At 36.1% G+C, this 20744-nt stretch overlaps 1 protein-coding gene across 1 annotated transcript in view; it reads left to right on the top strand.

The window, feature by feature from the left end:
* The window catches only part of AR (androgen receptor), a 184689-nt gene that overhangs the window by 82006 nt on the left and 81939 nt on the right, over positions 1-20744 (top strand). The window lies entirely within an intron of this gene.

Here is a 20744-nt window from a genome sequence, read left to right as displayed (position 1 = left end):
TTGTTGTTTTTCCATTGAGAATAAAAAACTGATAATTGTTTTTTTTTTCTCGGAAAAAAAATGATATTATGAAATCTTTGGTATTTTTTTAAAGAGCTTTTCATTCATCTGATATAGGTTAACAGTGTCTTAATTAGAACTCAAAAGTTGTCCAGGGTCCATCTTTGCCTTCAAATTAACATGCTATTTGAAAGGCAACGTTGACGGTTTTCAAGTTATTAGGCTTAAGAATAAGTGGAGGAGCAAAGAAAGAGGGAGGAGAGTTGATTAGAAAGTTCTCTGGCAGTGTTTGGACTAGACACTGGAAATTTATCAATGAAGGCCATATGATGGATGGGAACAACATACATAAGTGGATAATTTGTGGTATAAAACATTATAGGTGCTCTGAAAGAAAACTGTACAAGTTGGGGACATGATCATATTCTATGTAAGGGATGCAGAGTCATGAAGGGCTTCATGGAGTAGATGATGGCCTCTTGAGCTGAGACCTGAGATGCACCCAGGGAGATGGATGGGGTAGGATGAGGTCATTCCAGTTGAAGGGAATGGCAATGTAAGCAAAGACAAAGGGGTGTTAAACAGCTGGGTTAGACTGGAGAACTGAAATAGGGTAGTACTGCTGGAAGGTCATTTGGAAAAGGTTGTGGAAGGGGTGAAAGGAAGAGCTAGAAATAAGCCTTGAATACCAAGCTAGTGCTTTGAATTTGTATTCTGTAGGATAAGTGGTTTCCAGTGCCTGCCCAAGGAGATTGCTTAAACATTTAATAAAATTACAGATCCTCAGGTCTTACCTGTAGCTTCAGATTCAGAAGACTCTGGGCTAAGTAGAGGTGGGATCAGATCTCTGTACAGTTGCCCCTCGCCATTCACAGGGAAATGGTTCCAAGACTCTTGTGGATACCAAAATCCACAGATGCTCAAGTCCCTATATAAAGTGGTGTAGTGTTTGCATATAACCTATGCACATCCTCCAGTATACTTTAAATCTCCTCTAGATTACTTATAATACCTAATGCAATGTAAATGCTATGTAAATTGTTGTACATACAGTGTAAATTCTTTGTAAATAATTTCCAGCATGCAGCAAATTCAAGTTTTGCTTTTTGGAACTTTCTGGAATTTGTTTAATGAATATTTTTGAGCTGTGCTTGGTCAAATCTGTGGATGCAGAACCCGCAGATATGGAGGGTCAACTGTATTGCTAAGTAGCTCTTCAGGGAATTATGATCCATCAGTGAATTAGGCCACTGCTGTAAACCATGGGGTGTTCTGAGAGTTCTTAAGGGGGGAAGTTACGGAAACAAATATTTTAGATAGGATTCCTCTGTGATCCAGTGTAATTTGTGGATTGAAGAGGATCAGACAGGAGGCAGAAAGATGTGAATAAGAGAGTTGCAGTTATTTTGAAGGTTGTGTGTGTGTATGTGTGTATTTGTGTGTGGGGGGTACAATTTAGGTAGTAAAATTAACAGATAGTAGTCACTGATTGACTGGATAGTGATGGTACATGGGATACATTGAGGAAATGTACTACAATAAGTCCAAGATGACTTATAGTTTTCTGGGTTGAATCATTGGGGACTACCATCCCCTGTGAGAAACTATGGTCTAATAATTGATCTTGGAGTTAGAGAAACCTAAGTTCAAATCTTGCAGCCATCATTTACTGTCTATGGATCTTGGGCAGAATGCTTAAGGTTGCTTAACTTCAGTGTTCTTTTCTATAAAATGGGGATAATCTTACATTTGTTGTAAAGATTAAATGAGGTTAAGGTATATAGAGTGCAGTATGGTAGCTGGGACATATAAGTACCCAGTAAATGTTAGCTGTTATTATTATGCCATATGTTGGGATGTATACTGGAATGATATGGGGTAGGGGATTTTTATTCTCTGCCAATGACCCCCTCTCCCAACAATCAAAATCAGTATTTTATGCTGGGGATCAAAACACTTTCCCAAGTGTCAAGTTAATACCTGGCCTTGTTTTGCCTTGGGGCAGGCCTTGCTGTTTGTGTGTTTAAGAGAGCAGGGTAAGCCCTTTTGCTGGTGAGTGTCTCAATGAGGCTGTTTTACTAGATCCTGTAGGTTCTTTAGGCCAACATGAAATGTCTAACCTTGGATTTCCTGGTTGTGGACTGAGCTTGGAATCTCATCAGCATTTCATTCCTACCCATGTTGTGTCTGCTCTCATGGTTATATCTTCCTTCTTTGGGTTTCTGAAGCCCTCAGACACTTTGCTGAATATTTTCACATTTCTTAAGCTACATTGTGTTTTCCCTGACTCAGACAAAGTCACAAAATGACTTTAAAGTTGTTTTTTTCAGTGCTTTCACAAATTTTGCAAAAAGGATAGCAGTGGCTGCTGCTTTTCTGCCTTAACCAGTAGTGTCTGACAGAGGAGGAAGCAGTATGGTGTATTTCAGAGCTCACTGGACTGGGAGTCAGATGCCTTGGACTCTAGTCCCAAGGAGAATTTGGGATGGCGTGAGGAAATTGGGGATAAATGATAATTTATTTTAAGTGTGCCAGGTCTTTTTCTGTATATTATCTGATGCATTTGTCACAAAACTCCTTTGAGGCTGGTATATTATTTTCCCCACTTTGTAGATAATGAAACTGGTGGTAGGGAGGTTAGGTTCATCTTGTGGCCAACATCACATGGCTAGTGATCAGTAATAGTGGGATTCAAACCCAAGTCTCTCTACCCCCAAAGCCTTTCTTTTTTTTTTCTTGTGACAGTGCAACTTACTAGAAAACATCATTTACTCTGAGCTTCATTTGCCTCATTTGTAAAATGGGTGCTGTAACCTTTGCTCTGTATGACAGTAAATCTTCTCAGACTTAGGATAGGAGACAGCAATATTTGTATCTTTGGGTCTTTAATGTATTCTAAGTGCCTCTCACAGTGCCTACTACCTAGTAGGGCACTCAGTAAATATTTGCTGATTTCTTTCTAGCAACAGGATAGTTTCATAATGGATGAAATCAATTTTGGGGGCTGCTATACTGTTTAATGCTATTACCATCTTTTCAAAGGGTTCTGGAGTATAGCTGAGTGACTGTTTAATGTTGGTCATTATATAGATAGCATGGTGGACAAAGCATAGGTTTTGGAGTTAGCCAGATATGCATTCAAGTCCTGACTCTCCTACTTTACTAGCTGTGTGATCTTGAAGAAATTGTTCAATGCCTCTGGCTCTTCATTGTAAAATAGAGATATTCTACATAACCTGCAGTAGTAGTTGTAAGGATTATGCGCTGTCAACAGTGCTTAACAGATAGTATGTTCTCAGTAAATAGTCTTTTTAGTATCAGATCTCCAATGGAGGATATGAGGAAAATATTGGTCCAATAATATTTAAAAGTAAATTAAAATCAAGTTGTTTTCTCATTTCCTGCTTTCTTGACAATGGATTCTGGAAACAAAGAATGTGGAAACGGCTCTCAGTCCTCAGATTTGATGACACTGCAGAAAGGAATCTGGCTAGTTCTTATGTGACCAATTGGTTCTGATGGCTCAGAAGCCATTGGAAAGATTTTGGCTCACAGAATACAACAGGTGTAGCTTGGGAGATACAAGGACATGACTGTAGTAAGGATTCACTGTTCAGACCCATTTCTGAGAGTGATTTCAGGGGAAAAGGACAGCTGTCATTTTGGTGGGCCATACTGATAAAAGTTTTGCTCTTTTAGCATGTTTGTCAGTGATAAAAACTGCAGGAAAATGGAAATCAGCAGTAGGCCTATTACTGCCTGATGCATAGTGACATGTATTTTTCTATTCATCATTGTGTATTGTGCAAAGCAATCTCTTAATGTCAGGTTTTAGACTTGAGTATGCGTTAGAGACATGGGCATCTGATCTATTCTAAATGTTTGACAAGTATGTAAAACACCTAGTTTGGTTAGTAATAAGATTTAGTACATGGTGGGCTTTCCTCCCTAAACCCCTCAGACAACACACACAATATTCTGTTTCTACAGTAATCACCATCTTGACCCCTTTTACAGTATTTCCCTTTCTATACCTTGCATTAACCATTCAGGCACTTGTCATAGCCCAAAATGAACCCATGAAAGCTCTTAGAGGATAGGGGCTATGTCTTCCTCATCTTTACATAACCACCATGTAGCAGAGCTGTCTCTTCATAATGTATGAATAGTATGAATTTTTGAATGGATGAATGAAGAGTATGAGCAACCTCTTCTCCCCTTCATGATGTATGATGGAGATTAGTGTGTGTATACTGGGGGAGGGCTGATTCTTGTATCATAAAAAAAATATAACCTGACTTGGAAAACAAGGCTTCTAGAATGGAAAAGTGAATACTGCCATAAATCTACCCTTTCTTAAAATCAACAAACACACTAGCAAAAATTGTGAAAGTGAACTTTTCCAGATCTCTAGAAAGGAAATAAAGGCTTGCAACAAATCTGAGGAAAATTTATTCAAGTAAAACTGTTGTATGTTCTCTGATCACAATGGAAGTAACTAGAAATCAATAACAGAAGGAAATTTGTGAAATTCGCAAATGTGTAGAATTAAACACACTCCTTAATAAACAGTGGGTCAAACAAAAAAATCACATGAGAAATAAGAAAATACTTGAGATGAATAAAAACAAAATTGTAACATAACAAAGCCTAGGGGATACAGATACGCTAAAGCAGTACTTAAAGGGAAATTTATAGTGATAAATGCCTATTTCTATGGTCTGAATATTTGTATCCCCACCTAAATTCATATGTTGAAATCCTAATGCCCAATATGATGGTATTAGGAGTTGGAGCCTTTGGGAGGTACTGAGAATATGAGCGTGGCACCCTCATGAGTGGAATTAGTGCTCTTATAAAAGAGGCCCCAGAGAGCTTGCTTGCCATTCTGCCATGTAAGAATACAACAAGAAGTTGCAAACTGGAGGAGGGCATACATCTGACAATGCTGGCCTCCTGATCTCACATTTCCCACCTCCCGAACTGTGAGGAATAAATCTCTTTTATTTATAAACCACCCAATCTGAGGTATTTTGTTATAGCAGCTAGAACAGACTAAGACACCTACATTAACAAGGAATAAAAATCTTAATAGCTTAACCTTCCACTTTAGGAAACTAGAAAAAGAAGAGCAAAATAAAAACAAAGAAAGTAGGAAGAAAGATTAATGAACATTAAAGTGGAAATAAATGAAATATAGGATAGAAAAAATCAATAGAAACAATGAAATAAAAAGTTGAGGGCTTCCCTGGTGGCGCACTGGTTGAGAGTCCGCCTGCCGATGCAGGGGACGCCGGTTCGTGCCCCGGTCCGGGAGGGTCCCACATGCCGCGGAGCGGCTGGGCCCGTGAGCCATGGCCGCTGAGCCTGCATGTCCGGAGCCTGTGCTCCGCAACGGGAAGGCCACAACAGTGAGAGGCCCGCGTACAGCAAAAAAAAAAAAAAAAAAAAAAAAAAAAAAAAGTTGATTCTTTGAAAGATCAACAAAATTGACAAACTGTTAGGTTAACTATGAGAAAAAAAGAGAACTCACATTACAAAATTGGCAATGAAAGTGGGGACATCACTACCTACCTTAAAAAATAAAAAGGATTTAAGGGGAATGCTATGAACAACTGTATGCCAAAAAATTACATAACCTAGATGAAATGGAAAATACCCAGGAAGACACAAACTATCCAAACTGACTCAGGAGGAAATAGAAAATCTGAATAGTTCTATAACAAGTAAATAGAGTGAATTACTAATAAAGAAACTTCCCATAAAGAGAAACTCAGATCCAGATGTTTTCACTGGTGAATTCTATCAAATGTTTTAAGAAGAATTAATACCAGTCTTTCACAAACTTCCAAAAAATAGAAGTGAAAGCACTTCCCCCAAAATGTTGTGGTTCTCCAAAACCAAAGATAACACACATACACACACACAAACAAACAAAAAACGGAAACTAGAGACCAATATCAGTTCTGAATATAGATTTAAAAAAAAATCCTCAACAAAATGATAGCAAACCAGCAACAATAAAAAGGATTATAATGACCAAGTAGGATTTATATCAAGAATGTAAAATTAGGATTTATCTCAGGAAGGTAAGTTTGGAAAATTGGCTAATAAATATAATGCACCATATTTAAGAGAATAAAGGCATCATGATCATCTCAATATATGCAGAAAAGCACTGGCAAAATCTCTAACACTCTTTCATGATTAAAACAGTCAACAAACCAGGAAAAGGAGAGAACTTACTCAAACTGATAATGGATATCTATGAAAAACCCAGAGCTAACATCATACTTAAGAGTGAAAGAATGAAAGCTTTCCCTGTAAGATCAAAAACGAGACAAGGATGTCTGCTGTCACCATTTCTATTCACCATTGTATTGCAGGTTCTAGCCAAGGAAATTAGACAAGAAACAAAGTAAAAATCATCCAGATTGCAAAGGAAGAAAGAAAAACATCTTTATTCAGGATGACAAATTGCTAGAAAGATACAACCTGCCAAGAATGAATCAAGAGGAAACAATAGCTTGAACAGACCAATGACTAGAAGTGAAATTAAATTTGTTAATAAAAGCAAAAAAACTCCCAGCATACAAAATCAGGACTGAAGGTCTTCATAGGTGAATTTGTACAAACATATAAGGAAGAATTAATGCCAGTTCTTCTCACACTATTCCAAAAGATTGAAGAGGATGAAAGACACCCAAATTCACTCTAGGAGGACACCTTTACACTGATACCAAAACCAGACACAGAGACTGCAAAAAAGAATATTATTGGTCAACTCTTTGATGAATATAGATGCAAAAATCCTCAACAAAATATTAGCAAACTGAATCCAACAATATATAAAAAGAATCATATGCCATGATCAAATTGGATTTATCCCAGGAATGCAAGGATAGTTCAGCATTCACAAATCAATCATTAATATTAGCAAAACAAAAGGAGGAATAAAAATCACGTGATCATCTCAATAGATGCAGGAAAAGCATTTGAAAAAATTCAACATCCATTCATGATGAAAACTCTAATCAAAGTGTGTATAGAGGGAAAATATCTCAACATAATAAATGCCATTTACAACAATCCCACAACCAACATTATATTCAGTGGTGAAAAGCTGAAAGCCTTCCTGCTTACTCAGGAACAAGACAAGGATGCCCAGTCTTGCCCCTTCTATTTAACATCATATTGGAAGTCCTAGCCATAGCAATCAGAACAAAAAAAAAAAAAAAAAGAAAGAAAGAAAAGTTATCTAAATTGGAAGGGTAAAGTTGTCACCATTTGCAGATGACATGATACTTTATATATGAAACTGTAAAGTCTCCAGCTCAAAACTGTTGGAACCAAGAAATTAATTCAGTAAGCTTCCAGTATACAAGATTAATATACAGAAATCTGTTCAATTTCTATATGCTAATAATGAAATAACAGAATTTTTAAAAATCTCATTTAAAATTGTGTCAAAAGAAAAATATACCTAGGAATAAACATAACCAAGGAGGTGAAGGAACTATACTGTGAAAACTATAAAACATTGATGAAGGAAATTGAAGATTATACAAAGAAATGAAAAAAAAATCTTGTGCTCTTCGATTGGAAGAATTAATATTGTTAAAATGTCCATACTATCCTAAGCAATCTACAGATTTAATGCAATTCTATCAAAGTATCCATGAAATTTTTCACAGAACTGGAATAAATCATTCTAAAATTCATATGGAATGACAAAGTCCCCAAATTGCCAAAGCAACCTTGAGAAAAAAGAGCAAGGCTGGAGGTATTACCCTCTCAGACTTCAGACTATTACAAAGCTACAGTAATTAGAACAGCATGGTACCAGCACAAAAACAGACATGTAGATAAATGGAACAGAATAGAGAACCCAGAAATAGACCCAAACATCTATGGTCAATTAATCTATGACAAAGAAGGCAAGAATATAAAATGGAGGAAAGATTATCTCTTCAACAAGTGGTGCTGGGAAAACCTGACAGCCACATGTAAAATAATGAGATTCTAACATTCCTTCACATTATATGCAACAATAAAATCAAAATCTAAAGACCTAAATGTAAAAATGAAAATCATAAATGTCCTAGAAGTGAACATAAGCAGAACACTCTTTGACATAAATCACAGCAATGTTTTTTTGGATTGGTTTCCTCAGGCAAAGGAAACAAAAGCAAAAATAAACAAATGGGACCTAATTAAATTTAAAAGCTTTTGCCCAGCAAGGGAAACTGTCAACAAAACAAAAAGACAATCTACGGACTGGGAGAAAATATTTACAAATGTTGTGACCAGCAAGGGCTTAATATCCAAAGTAAATAAACAGCTCATACAACTCAATATCAAACAAACAGCCCAATAAAAAATGTGCAAAAGACCTGAATACACATTCTTCCAAAGAAGAAATACAAGTGGCTAACAGACACATGAAAAGATGCTCAAAATTGTTAATTATTAAAGGAATGCATATCAAAACAACGAGATATCACCTCAGACCTGTCAGAATGACCATTCATCTAAAAGCCTACAAATAACAAATGTTGGAGAGGATGGGGAGAAAAAAGAATCCTGTACACTGTTGGTGGGAATGTAAATTGGTGCTGCTCCTATGGAAAACAATGTGGAATTTCCTCAAAAAACTAAAAATAGAACTACCACATGATTCAGAAATTCCACTCCTGGGTATATATCCAGAAAAAATGAAAAAAAGTTATTTGAAAAGGAGCATGCATCCCACTGTTCATAGCATCACTATTTACAATAGCCAAAACATGGAAGCAACCCAAGTGCCCATCAATAGATGGTTGGGTTAAGAAGATGTGATACACACACACACACATACACACACACATACACACACACAATGGAATATTATTCAGCAATAAAAAAGAATGAAATTCTGCCATTTGCAGCAACATGAATGGACCTAGAATACATTATGCTTAGTGAAATAAGTCTGACAAAGGAAGACAAATACTGTATGATATCACTTATACATGGAATCTAAAACATAATATAAATGAATGTATATGCAAAACAGAAACAGACTCACAGGTATAGAAAACAAAAGTGTGGTAACCAAAGAGGGGAGGGACAAATGAGTAGCATGTGATTAACTAATACAAACTACTGTGTTTAGTAGATAAGCAACAAGGATTTGTAAAGCACAGCAAATTATAGCCATTACCTTGTAATAACCTATAACAGAGAATAATTTTCAAAAATGCTGAATCACTATGCTGTGCAGCTGAAAGTAATATAATATTGTAAATCAACTATACTTCAATTACGAAAAAAATTATAAAACACTATGGAAATAAATTTAAGGTGAAAATCAATTTAATAATATTCTATGTTCATTGATCTAAAGATTTAATGCTTTATTTTATTTTTATTAAAATATAGTTAATATAGTTTCAAGTGTATTACATAATGATTTGACATTTGTATATATTGTGAAATGATCACCATGATGTCTAGTAACCATCTGTCCCATACAAAATTGTTAAATTATTTATACTGCATATTACATTGTTGTGACTTATTTATCATATTACTGGAGGTTTGGATCCTCTCAACCCCTTCACCTTTCCCCTCATCCCCCAACACCCATTCATCTGGGAACCACATGTTTCTTCTCTTTATAAGTAATTTTTTGTTTTGTTTTTCTTGTTTGTTTTTCTTGTTATTTATTTATTTAGTTTTATAGCCAAGGACTACACTTTTTCTAAGTTTTGTTTATTTATTTTTAAATATTTATTTATTTATTTTGACTGCACTGAGTCTTAGTTGCAGCACATAGGATTTTTAGTTGTGGCATGCTGGCTTCTTAGTTGCAGCATGCAGACTTCTTAGTTGTGGCATGTGGACTCTTAGTTGCAGCATGCATGTGGGATCTACTTCACTGACCAGGGATTGAACCCAGGACCCTGCCTTGGGAGCATGGAGTCATACCCACTGGGCCACCAAGGAAGTCCCTTTCTTGTCTTTTATATTCCACATATAAGTGAAAACAAGCAGAATTTGTCTTTCTCTATCTGACTTATTTCACATAGCATAATGCCCTCTAGATCCATTCATGCTGTCAGGAATAGCAAGATTTCATTTTTTAATGGCTGAGTAATATTCCACTGTGGTGTGTGTGGTTGTATACCATATATTCTTTATCCATTCATCTATGGATGGGTACTTAGATTACTTCCATATCTTGACTATAGTAAATAATGCTGCAATGAACACAGGGTACATATATCTTTTTGAATTGGTATTTTTGTTTTCTTTGGGTAAATATACAGAAGTGAATTGCTGGATTGGATGGCAGTTCTATTTTTAATTTTTTGATGAACCTCCGCATTGTTTTGCCTAGCGGATGCACCAAAATACATTCCCACCAACAGTGCACAAGGAGTCTCTTTCCTCCACATCCTTGTCAACAGTTGTTTTTTGTTGTATTTTTGGTGGTAGCCATTCTGACAGGTGTGAGGTGGTGTCTCATTGTGATTTTGATTTGCATTTCCCTGATGATTAGTGATGCTGAGCATCTTTTCCTGTGACAGTTGGCAATCTGTTTGTCTTCTCTGGAAAATTGTCTACTGAGGTCTTCTGCCCATTTTTAATTGGGTTGTGTTTTTTTTTATGTTGAGTTGTGTGAGTTCTTTGTATATTTTGGATATTAACGCCTTGTCAGACATATCATTTGCAAATATTTTCTTTCACTCAATAAGCTACCTTTTCATTTTTTTGATAGTTTCAGTCGATGTGCAAAAGCTCTGTAGTTTGATACCATTTGTTCTCATTTGTTTATTTTCGCTTTTGTTTCTCTTACTTGAAGAGCTATATAAAAAATATAATGCTAAGACTGATGTCAAAGAGCATACTGCCTGTTTTCATGCAGGATTTTGTTATTTCACATCTTACATTTAAGTCTTTAATCCATTTTGAGTTTACTTTTGTATATGGTGTGAGAATGTAGTCCAATTTGATTTTTTTGCCTATAGCTATCCAGTTTCCCCAACACTGTTTATTGAAGAGGCTATCTTTTCCCCATTGTGTATTCTTGCCTCCTTTGCCTCCATCAATTGACCATAGAAGTGTGGGTTTATTTGTGGGCTCTCTATTCTGTTTCACTGATCCAATACCATACTGTTTTGATTACTGTAGCTTTGGAGTATAGTATGAAATTACAGAGCATGATATCTACAGCTTTGTTCTTCTTTCCCAAGACTGTTTTGGCTATTTAGGGTCTTTTGTGTTTCCATAGAAAGTTTAGAATTATATTTTCTAGTTCTGTGTAAAATGCCATTGGTATATTGATAGGGATTGTTTTGAAATTGTATATTGCCTTGGGAGTATGCTCATTAACAATATTAATTCTTCCAATTCCTGAGCACGGTATATCTTTCCATTTTTTTGTGTTGACTTCAACTTATTTCATCAGTATCTTTTAGTTTTCAGTATACAAGTCTTTCAGGCTTGGTTAAAATTATTCCTAGATATTTTATTATTTTTAATGTAATTGTAGATTGGATTGTTTTTTATTATTTCTCTTTCAGATAGTTTGTTATTAGTTTATGGAAATACAACATATTTCTGTATTTTAATTTTCTATCCTGCCACTTTACCGAATTTAGTGTTAGTTCTAAGTGTTTAGTGTGTGTGCGTGTGTCATCTTTAGGACATTTTATATATAGTGTCATGTTATCTGCAAACACTGACTGCTTTATTTCTTGCTTTTCCAACTTGGAGTACTTTTTACCCATTTTTCTTACCTGATTGCAGTGGCCAGGATTCCAGTACTATGTTGAATAAAAGAGGAAAGAGTGGGCATCCTTGTTTTGTCCCTAATCTTAGAGGCAAATATTTTAGCTTTTCACCATTGAGTATTATGTTGGCTGTAGGTTTGTCATATATGGCCTTTATTATGTTGAGGTATGTTCCCTCTAGATCCACTTTTTTTAATCATAAATCATTGTTGAATTTGGTCAAATGCTCTCTCTACATCTGTTGAGAGTAGCATATGATTTTTTTTCCTTCAGTTTCTGAAGTGGTGTATCACAATGATTGATTTGCAGATACCAAACCATCCTGTATCTTGGGATAAATCTCACCTGATCTTTTTTTTTTTTTTTTTGGCCATGCCACACAGCTTGTGGGATTTTGGTTCCCTGACCAGGGATCAAACCCGAGCCCTCGGCAGTGAGAGCATGGAGTCCTAACCACTGGACAACCAGGGAGGGAATTCCCTCACTTAATTATTGTGTATGATACTTTTGATGTATTGTTGACTTTTGTTTGCTAATATTTTATTGAGTATTCTTCCATTTATGTTCATCAGTGATACTGGCAGGTAATTTTCTTCTTTTGTGATATCTTTGTCTGGTTTTGGTATCCAGGTGATGCTGGCCTCATAGGATGAGTTTGGAAGCATTCCTTCCTCATTTTATTTTTTTGAATAGTTTCAGAAGGATAGATGTTAAATCTTCTTCAACTGTTTTGAAGAATTCACCTGTGAAGCCATCTGGTCCCGGAATTTTCTTTGTTAGGATTTTTGTATTACTGACTCAACTTTATTATTGTTAATTGGTCTCTTCATATTTTCTATTTCTTCATTATTCAGTCTTGGGAAATTATATGTTTCTAGGAACCTATCCTTTTTTTCTAGTTTGTCCATTTTATTTTTGTATAAGTATACATAGTAATCTTTTATTATACTTTGTATTTTTGTTGTGTCAGTTGTAACTTTTCTTTCACTTCTGATTTTATTAATGTGAGTCCTCTCTACTTCTTTTCTTTCTTTTTTTTTTTTTTGAGTTACATGGGCCTCTCACTGTTGTGGCCTCTCCCGCTGTGGAGCACAGGCTCCAGACACACAGGCTCAGCAGCCATGGCTCACGGGCCCAGCCGCTCCACGGCACGTGGGATCTTCCCGGACCGGGGCACGAACCCGTGTCCCCTGCATCGGCAGGCGGACTCCCAACCACTGTGCCACCAGGGAAGCCCTCTACTTCTTTTTTGATAAGTCTGGCTAAAGGTTTATCAAATTTATTTATCTTTTCAAAAAGCCATTTCTTTCTTTCATTGATATCTTCTTTTGTCTTTTTATCTCTATTTTATTTATTTCTGTTCTGTCCTTTATTATTTCTTTCCTTCTATTAATTTTGGGTTTTGTTTGTTCTTCCTTTTCTAGGACTTTTAGGTATAAGTTTTGGTTGTTTATTTGATATTTTTCTTGTTTTTGTGAGATAGGCTTCTATCTTTATCACTATAAAATTTCCTCTACAAAATGCTTTTGCTGCATCCTGTTGATCTTGGATCATTGTGTTTTCATTTTTCTTCAGGTATTTTTTATTTCCTCTTTGATTTCTTCAGTGACCCTTTGTTTGTTTAGTAGCATATTTTTAGCCTCCATGTGTTTGTGTTTTTTCCAGTATTTTTTTTTCTTGTTGATTTCTAGCCTCATTCTGTTGTGGTCAGAAAAGATTCTTGATATGATTTCAGTATTCGTAATTTATTGAGCTTGTTTTTTGGCCTAGCATGTGATCTATCCTGGAGAATGTTCCATGTGCCCTTAAAAAGAAAGTATATTCTACTGCTTTTGGATGAAATGTTCTATATAGATCTATTAAGTCCATCTGATCTAATGTGTACTTTCAGGCCTGTGTTTCCTTACTGATTTTCTGTCTGGATGATATTTTCATTGATATACATGGGGTGTCAAATCCCTCTACTATTATTGTGTTACTATCAGTTTTTCCCTTTATGTTTGTTAATATTTGCTTTATGTATTTAGGTGCTCTTTTGTTGGGTGCATATATATTTACTATTGTTATATTTTATTGTTCAATTAATCCCTTTATCATTATTTAATGTTCTTAGTCATCTCTTGTTATATTTTTTAAATATCTATTTTGTTTGATATAAGTATTGGTACTTTAGCTTTCTTTTCATTTCATTTGCATGGAATACCTTTTTCTGTCCCTTCACTTCCAGTCTGTGTGTGTCTTTCAATCTGAAGTGAGTCTACTGTAGGCAGCATATATATGGGTCTTATTTTTTTTTGATGCATTCATTCTCTCTATGTCTTTTGACTGGAGCATGTAGTCCATTTACATTTAAAGTAATTATTTACTCATTGCCCTTTTGTTAATTGTTTTTTGGTGTTTTTTGCACTTTTTTTCTTCTTCCTCTGTCTTCCTTTTTGATTTGATGACTTTCTTTAGTGTTATGTTCGAATTTCTCTTTTTTGCATGTGTTCCTTATGTTATATATATATATATATATATATATATATATATATATATATATATATATAATGATAACGATTTGATGTTGATCATCTCTTAAGTTTGAATGCATTCTAACAACCCTACATTTTTATCACCCCCCAAACATTTGATGTTTTTGATATCATATTTTACATCTTTTTGTTTTGTGTATTCTTTAACTACCTATTGTGGATAGATATAGATGATTTTATTACTTTTGTCTTTTAATCTTGGTACCAGTTTTATATGTGGCTAATCTATTACCTTCACTGTATCTTTGCCTTTACCAATGAAATCTTTTATCACATACTTTTCATATTTCTAGTAATGGTCTTTTCTTGCAGTGTGGATTTAGTGGTAGTAAACTCTTTTCACTTCTTTTTGTTAGTGAAACTTTTTATCTCTCCTTTAAATCTGAATGATAACCTTGTTGGGGAGAATATTCTTTGTTGTATGTTTTTCCCTTTCATCACTTTTAATATATCTTGCCATTCCCTTCTGACCTGCAAATTTCCTGCTGAAAAGTGAGCTGATAGTCTTGTTAGTCTTTCTAATTGTTTATTTCTCTTGTTGCTTTTAAGATTCTCTTTAACTATTGCCATTTTATTTGTCTGCCTTGGTGTGGACCTTTTGAGGTTCATCTTGTTTGGGACTCTTTGTGCTTTCTGGACCTTGATGTCTGTTTCTTTTCCCTAGTTAGGGAAGTTTTCAGGTATTATTTCTTCAAATAAGTTATCTGCCCCTTTCCCTCTGTCTTCTCCTTCTGGGATCCCTATAATATGAATTGTAGTACACTTGATGTTGTCCCATATGTCTCTTAAATTGTTCTCATTTAAATTATTATTTTTTCTCTTCAGCCTGGGTGATTTTCACTACTCTGTATTCCAGCTTGCTGATCCATTCCTCTGTATCACCTTATCTACGGTTGATTCCTTCTAGTGTATTATTTATTTCAATTATTGTATTCTTCAGCTCTGTTTGGTTCTTATACTTTCTATCTCCTTGTTAAAATTCTGTTCATCCATTCTTCTCCCAAGTTCATTGAGCATCCTTATGATCATTAACTTGAACTCTTTATTGGATGTATTGCATATCTCCATTTCATTTAGTTCATTTTCTGAGGTTTTGTCCTGTTCCTTTGTTTGGAATATAGTCCTATGTCTCCTCATTTTGCCTAATTTTCTGCTTTTATTTCTACTTATTAGGCAGATCAGTTACATTTCACAGTCTTGGAGAAGTGACATTATATAGTGGATGTTCTATGAGGCCCAGCAGCACACTGCCCTCTGTTCACCAGAGATATATGCTCTGAAGGTGCCCCCTTGTGCATGCATGTGCCCTTCTTTTGTGGCAGGGCTGACTACTGTGGGAATGCTGGTAGGTGGGGTTGGTTCCCAGCCTGGTTGGCTGCCAGGCCATCCCTTGTGCAGCGGCTTGATGGTGGGTGGGGCTGGGTCCTGACTCAGCTGGCTGTGTGGCCCAAGGGTTCCTGGGGCTGATGCCAGCCCCCTGGTGGGCGGGGCTTGGCCCTGGTATAGCTGGCTTCAGATCCTGTTGTGTCCCAGGGCTGGTGCTGGTCTGTGGATGGGGATGGCTGGACCCTCATGCAGCTGCCTCTGTGACCCCAAGAGTCTGGTGCTGGTGCTGACTAGCTGGTGTGTGGAGTTGGGTCCTGCTGTGAGAAGATTTAGTATTGTTAAGATTGTAATACTTTCCATGGATTCAAGGCCATCTCTCTCAAAATCCCAACTTACTTCTCAGCAATGGTGTGAGCTGCTTTACCTCCAGAATCTCACTGAATCTTCATAGCATTCTTGTGAGTTCTATATTTGTTTATGCATTTTGCATGTGAAGAAATTTAAGCAAAATGACTTGTTCAAGGTCATTCTGTTAGAAAGTGGCAGAGATGACCATGAAAACCAGATGTTGTACCTGTATACCTTCCCACTTCAACAAAAGGCGTTATTAAAGAGAATTGGAGAGATATGACATAAGCTCGGGTAATACTTTTTTAAAAAAAACATGATTCTCTTCTTGGACAGACAGTTATCAAATTTAGAATCTCAGGCTGTCAGGGGAAAAGTAGATACAAGTCTTATGTCATTACTTTGTCAATTTTTTTACTGAAATACTCTTTATACCCCCAAAGAAGTAGGCACAAGTGATCTATGAGGAGAAAATAACTTTGAACTCTTTGATTTTTATCTTAAAAATTTATGTAAAGTCTTCATTATATTCCACAATGTGATTAATAAAAATATATTTTTTTAAATTACTCAACATCAGGAAAAATATGATGTTCTGTAAAGATGTTTGGTGGTTTCCTAAATCCTTTTTTGTTTGAAAAGTACAGAGGTATGTATAAAAATGTTATACTTTTACACATCTAGCCTTTTTTCCTTCTCTCTCCACCTATATTTACCTTTCCCTAAGAATACTATATAGCCAAGAAGGATGGTCTTTTCTATTTTAAGACTATAAGGCATTTTCCTTTTTTATGGTAAGACAAAAGGTAATGGCATCCTAGACTTATAATGCAGCTACCATGTTGCAGGCATAGAGTCAAGGGCTTAACATTTGTTATTCAATGTAGTTCTCACAAAAGCCCTCAAGGGTAGAAAATATCCCCACTCTCCAGACTAGGCAAGTTGATCTCAGAGAGCCTAATTACTGGGCCCAAGGTTCAGTGGTGGAGGCAAGATATTAACCCAGGTCTGGCTGGCTCAAAAGCCCTGCTGAGTTTACATTCTCTCCTAAACAGGGAAAACTGATCTGTGACTTTTACAATTCATCCTGGTTCCACAATCACTGAGGGACTTGCTTAAATTAGCCAGACCCCTTAAGTTATCTAAAGTATCCTCAAGTATGAGAGACAGAGAAACAGAGAAAGAAAGAGAGGGAGACAGAGAGAGATCAGGGGAGAGAGAGAGAGAGAGTGAGATTACAGCTGGGTGCCTAGGGTTTCTGAACCCAACTTCCTCATTATTGAGCCGGCATTTGTAAGCCTATAGCTTCTAGTAAACCACTTTTATTTAATTAATTGTGAAACCATTGGAGAATAGCAAGTTATGTTCTTGTTTGGAAAACTTCCATGCTATGTGGCAGGGCTTTTGCTTCAGACTTCATAAAACTGAATGCCCAGCATTGGGATAATAAGTGAGCACATAACACAGGGGAGGTGGTAAAAAACACAATGTTGCATGCAAATTCTGCACTTACTTATTCTCAAAGCAAACCTCTGCTGTGCTTGCAGTTAGAATTTTATGTAGGGAGATGTTAGAAACTCCTGAGGTTTTTCTTTTAATTTTTTTATTGTGTTCTGTTATAACCATACAATAAACATGTAACATGCAAGTTACTTATACAGCATAATAATAAAACAAACACTCATGAACCCTGATTAAGGAATGAGAACATTAACACTATTTTTTGTTTACTAGTTTAACTAACCCCAGGACCTAGAATGGTGCCAGGTATGTAGCAGGTGCTTAATAAATATTTTTAATTAATGCATAAATCAGTTTGTATCTTCCTTCCTTATATCATTACCCCACAGCCTCCCCTCAGGGACAACCACTGTTCTATATTCGGGGTTTATCACTCCCTGGCATTTTTATGTCTTTTCATATATATATTCCCAAATTACATATTGTTTACTTTTGCTTCTTTCCAAACTCCATGTAATGGAACCATATTGTATGTATGCTATTATGAATTGTCTTTTATGCAACGTTAGCTTGTGAGATTCGCCTATTTGTAGATATATTCTCTTCCTTGTCATTGCTGAATTGTACTTTATTGAATGAGTATGATATAATTTATTTATCCTTCCTCCTCTCAGTGGATGTTTATCATTTCTGCTTCTATAAACAAAGCTGGTATTTCCATTTCTGTATATGCTTCCTTGTACAAATGTGCACAAGTTTCTCTAGAATACAAACCTGGGAGAGGGACTGAAGTTTCAATCCTCATTTCCAGTGCTAGAAGATCAATCAGTCCATGAGTCACTGCAATGTGCCCTTTGTTCACACTAGGCCAGGGTCAGTGGGAATCCTGTCCAAATCATTTTGCCAGAGAGAGGAGGGAGGAGGTAGGCAGAGACTGGCCTGGTAAGGTCAGGAAATATCTCAGGCCTCTAGCCAAAGTGGGTTGTAATTAGGAAAAATTCAAATTCTAAAATTGCCTTCATTGTTTCTCCTACTCTTCCACCTACTTTATAGCTATTTTTGTGTGAGGTGTATTTTATTAAATTCATATCTAATAAATAAAATGATGACTTTCTACAGTCTTTAAGTATTGATTATACATTTGATTAATTAGATTATTTTAAATAATTTGTGTTGTATTTTAAATTTTATTATGGATGAAAATTTCTATTTTTAAAGGCTCTTTCCAAAAAGACCACTTATTTACTTTATGCAGGTTCTCATTTTGTTTATCTAATATTTACTCTTCAATCATATAATAATAATTACTGTCATTACCATCATCATTTCATTCATATATACACATATATACCTTTATACCTTTCAAAATGCATTTCAGTCTTTGAGGTACTTTCTCATTTGTAGCAACATGCACTCTACTTTATTATATCATCTACTATGTTATTTTACAGTTCTTTGCTTCCTGTCTTTCTTCTCTACTAAATAGCATGTTGCTTAGAGGCAAGGATAATATCTTGATCATCACTATATCCCAAGCACTTAGCCCTGTACCTGGTCCATAGGGCCAGGTGCTAGGAGTTGAGTTGAATCAACCTATCTAATCTAGACCTTCAGTCTCATAACATGGCTAGCCGTTGGTTACAAATCCACACTTTGTAGTCAGACTTACCTCGGATGGTAACCTGGCATTTCCACTTACTAGAGGAGTGATCTTGAACAAGTTTACTTAATTTTCCTGAGCATCAGCTTCCTCTCCTACAATATAGGGATGATACAGAACTACCTGGCAGGGTTGTTATAAAGATTAAATGAGATGGTATATTTGAAATAGCTTGGTACATAAAGTGCCTTAATACATGTCCTTTAGATTTTAACTGTATTAGTCACAGAGGTCATAAAATGTAAGAAGAAGATTAAGACACTTAAAAACAAACAAATAAACAACAGCAAAAACCCTCTGCGTCTTCTCCTTGTTTCATGAATAAGGATGGGGGCACAATTTTTACCCAAGGAAATGACATTTTTAGCCAAAGGAATGACATTCTTAGCTTTTGACCCATTTGTTTATGGAAAATGAGCTCTTTTCCTGTGGAACTTGTGGCCCTCCTAGTCTTGGTTTGGTGGACAGACTCCTGCTGGCTTTCCAGTTAAGGTAGGAAAGGGAAGGATTATGGGGAGAAGAGATAGGCTGCCATAATCGGCTGCTGGGTTTGCATATGAGCAGAACTTTCTGAGTGCTTTCTGTTGTACTTGGGATATGAATAAAAGCTAAGATTTGTGTCTTAGAGATAAAGTGCTTGTCAAGTGTAGCCTGCGTGAAAGCCTTCTTGGTCTTGCCCTGCCAGGGCTGCTCACTGAGCATTGAGAGGAGGATAACCTTTCATGCTCTTTTGGGATTCTGATGACTGTGCTGAGTATGATAACCAAAGAGCCATGGGTAAAAAATGAAGGTGAGTACTGAGAAGACAATAGGGTAATGGAAATTGTGTTAAATTTGGAGTTAGAGAGTCCTGGGCTTGGGTCAAATAGTTTTGAGCTTTTCTTCTCTGAATCTGACTTTCTTCATCTGATATAATAATGAGAAAAAAATGTCTCACAAAATTGTTTTGAGGAGTTGAAATCACCCAACACAGTGAACAGGCTTATTTTCCTTCCTTCTTTGCTTAGTGAGAAAGAAGTATTTATAAAAACGCTGGCTGCATTCCTTTGGATGAGAAAATATGCAGTTGTAACCTATCTGTGGCAGATTTACCCAAGAAGTCACTTACGTTTTGTTTAATGATTAGACTTAGGGCATAGAAGAGAAAAAAAGTTGACCTTTGGGTAGTACAAACCATGTTCCATTTGTTTAAACTTGAATTAATTACCATGGGAGACTAAGAGCTACCTTTCCATTAAGGTTTTAGGATTGGCTTTCTGGCCCTCTCCTTCAGTCCACTTGGAAGGACACAGACACAGATCCTCTTGGAGACAGGCGGTTAAACTAGGTGACCTGTGAAGCTCCATCCTAGCCCAAGGAACCTGAGTATTCTAATGGCTAAGTGTTGAGATGGTTGCCTGAAAGATTCCCAGCATCATTGTGCATCATTTCACAATAAAATCTGGCAGAGGGATTCTGCTAATTTATGTTATAGAATGTGGGTGGGGGATTTACATGTGATCTAGATAGACTCCTAAAGAAAGTGAGGGAATGGAAAAAAAGACCAAAGAAGAATGGTATGATAATACTAATCATGATCCCTCACTTCTGTATTCATTTCAAGAGCTTTTTATACTTTTGTTTAATTCATACCTCCAC

The sequence above is a fragment of the Mesoplodon bidens genome (genome assembly GCF_964165515.1).
Source record: "Mesoplodon bidens genome assembly, chromosome: X".
Lineage (NCBI taxonomy): Eukaryota > Metazoa > Chordata > Mammalia > Artiodactyla > Ziphiidae > Mesoplodon > Mesoplodon bidens.
The sequence above is the reverse complement of the archived record's forward strand: the minus strand, read 5'-3'. Positions and strand labels throughout refer to the sequence as shown.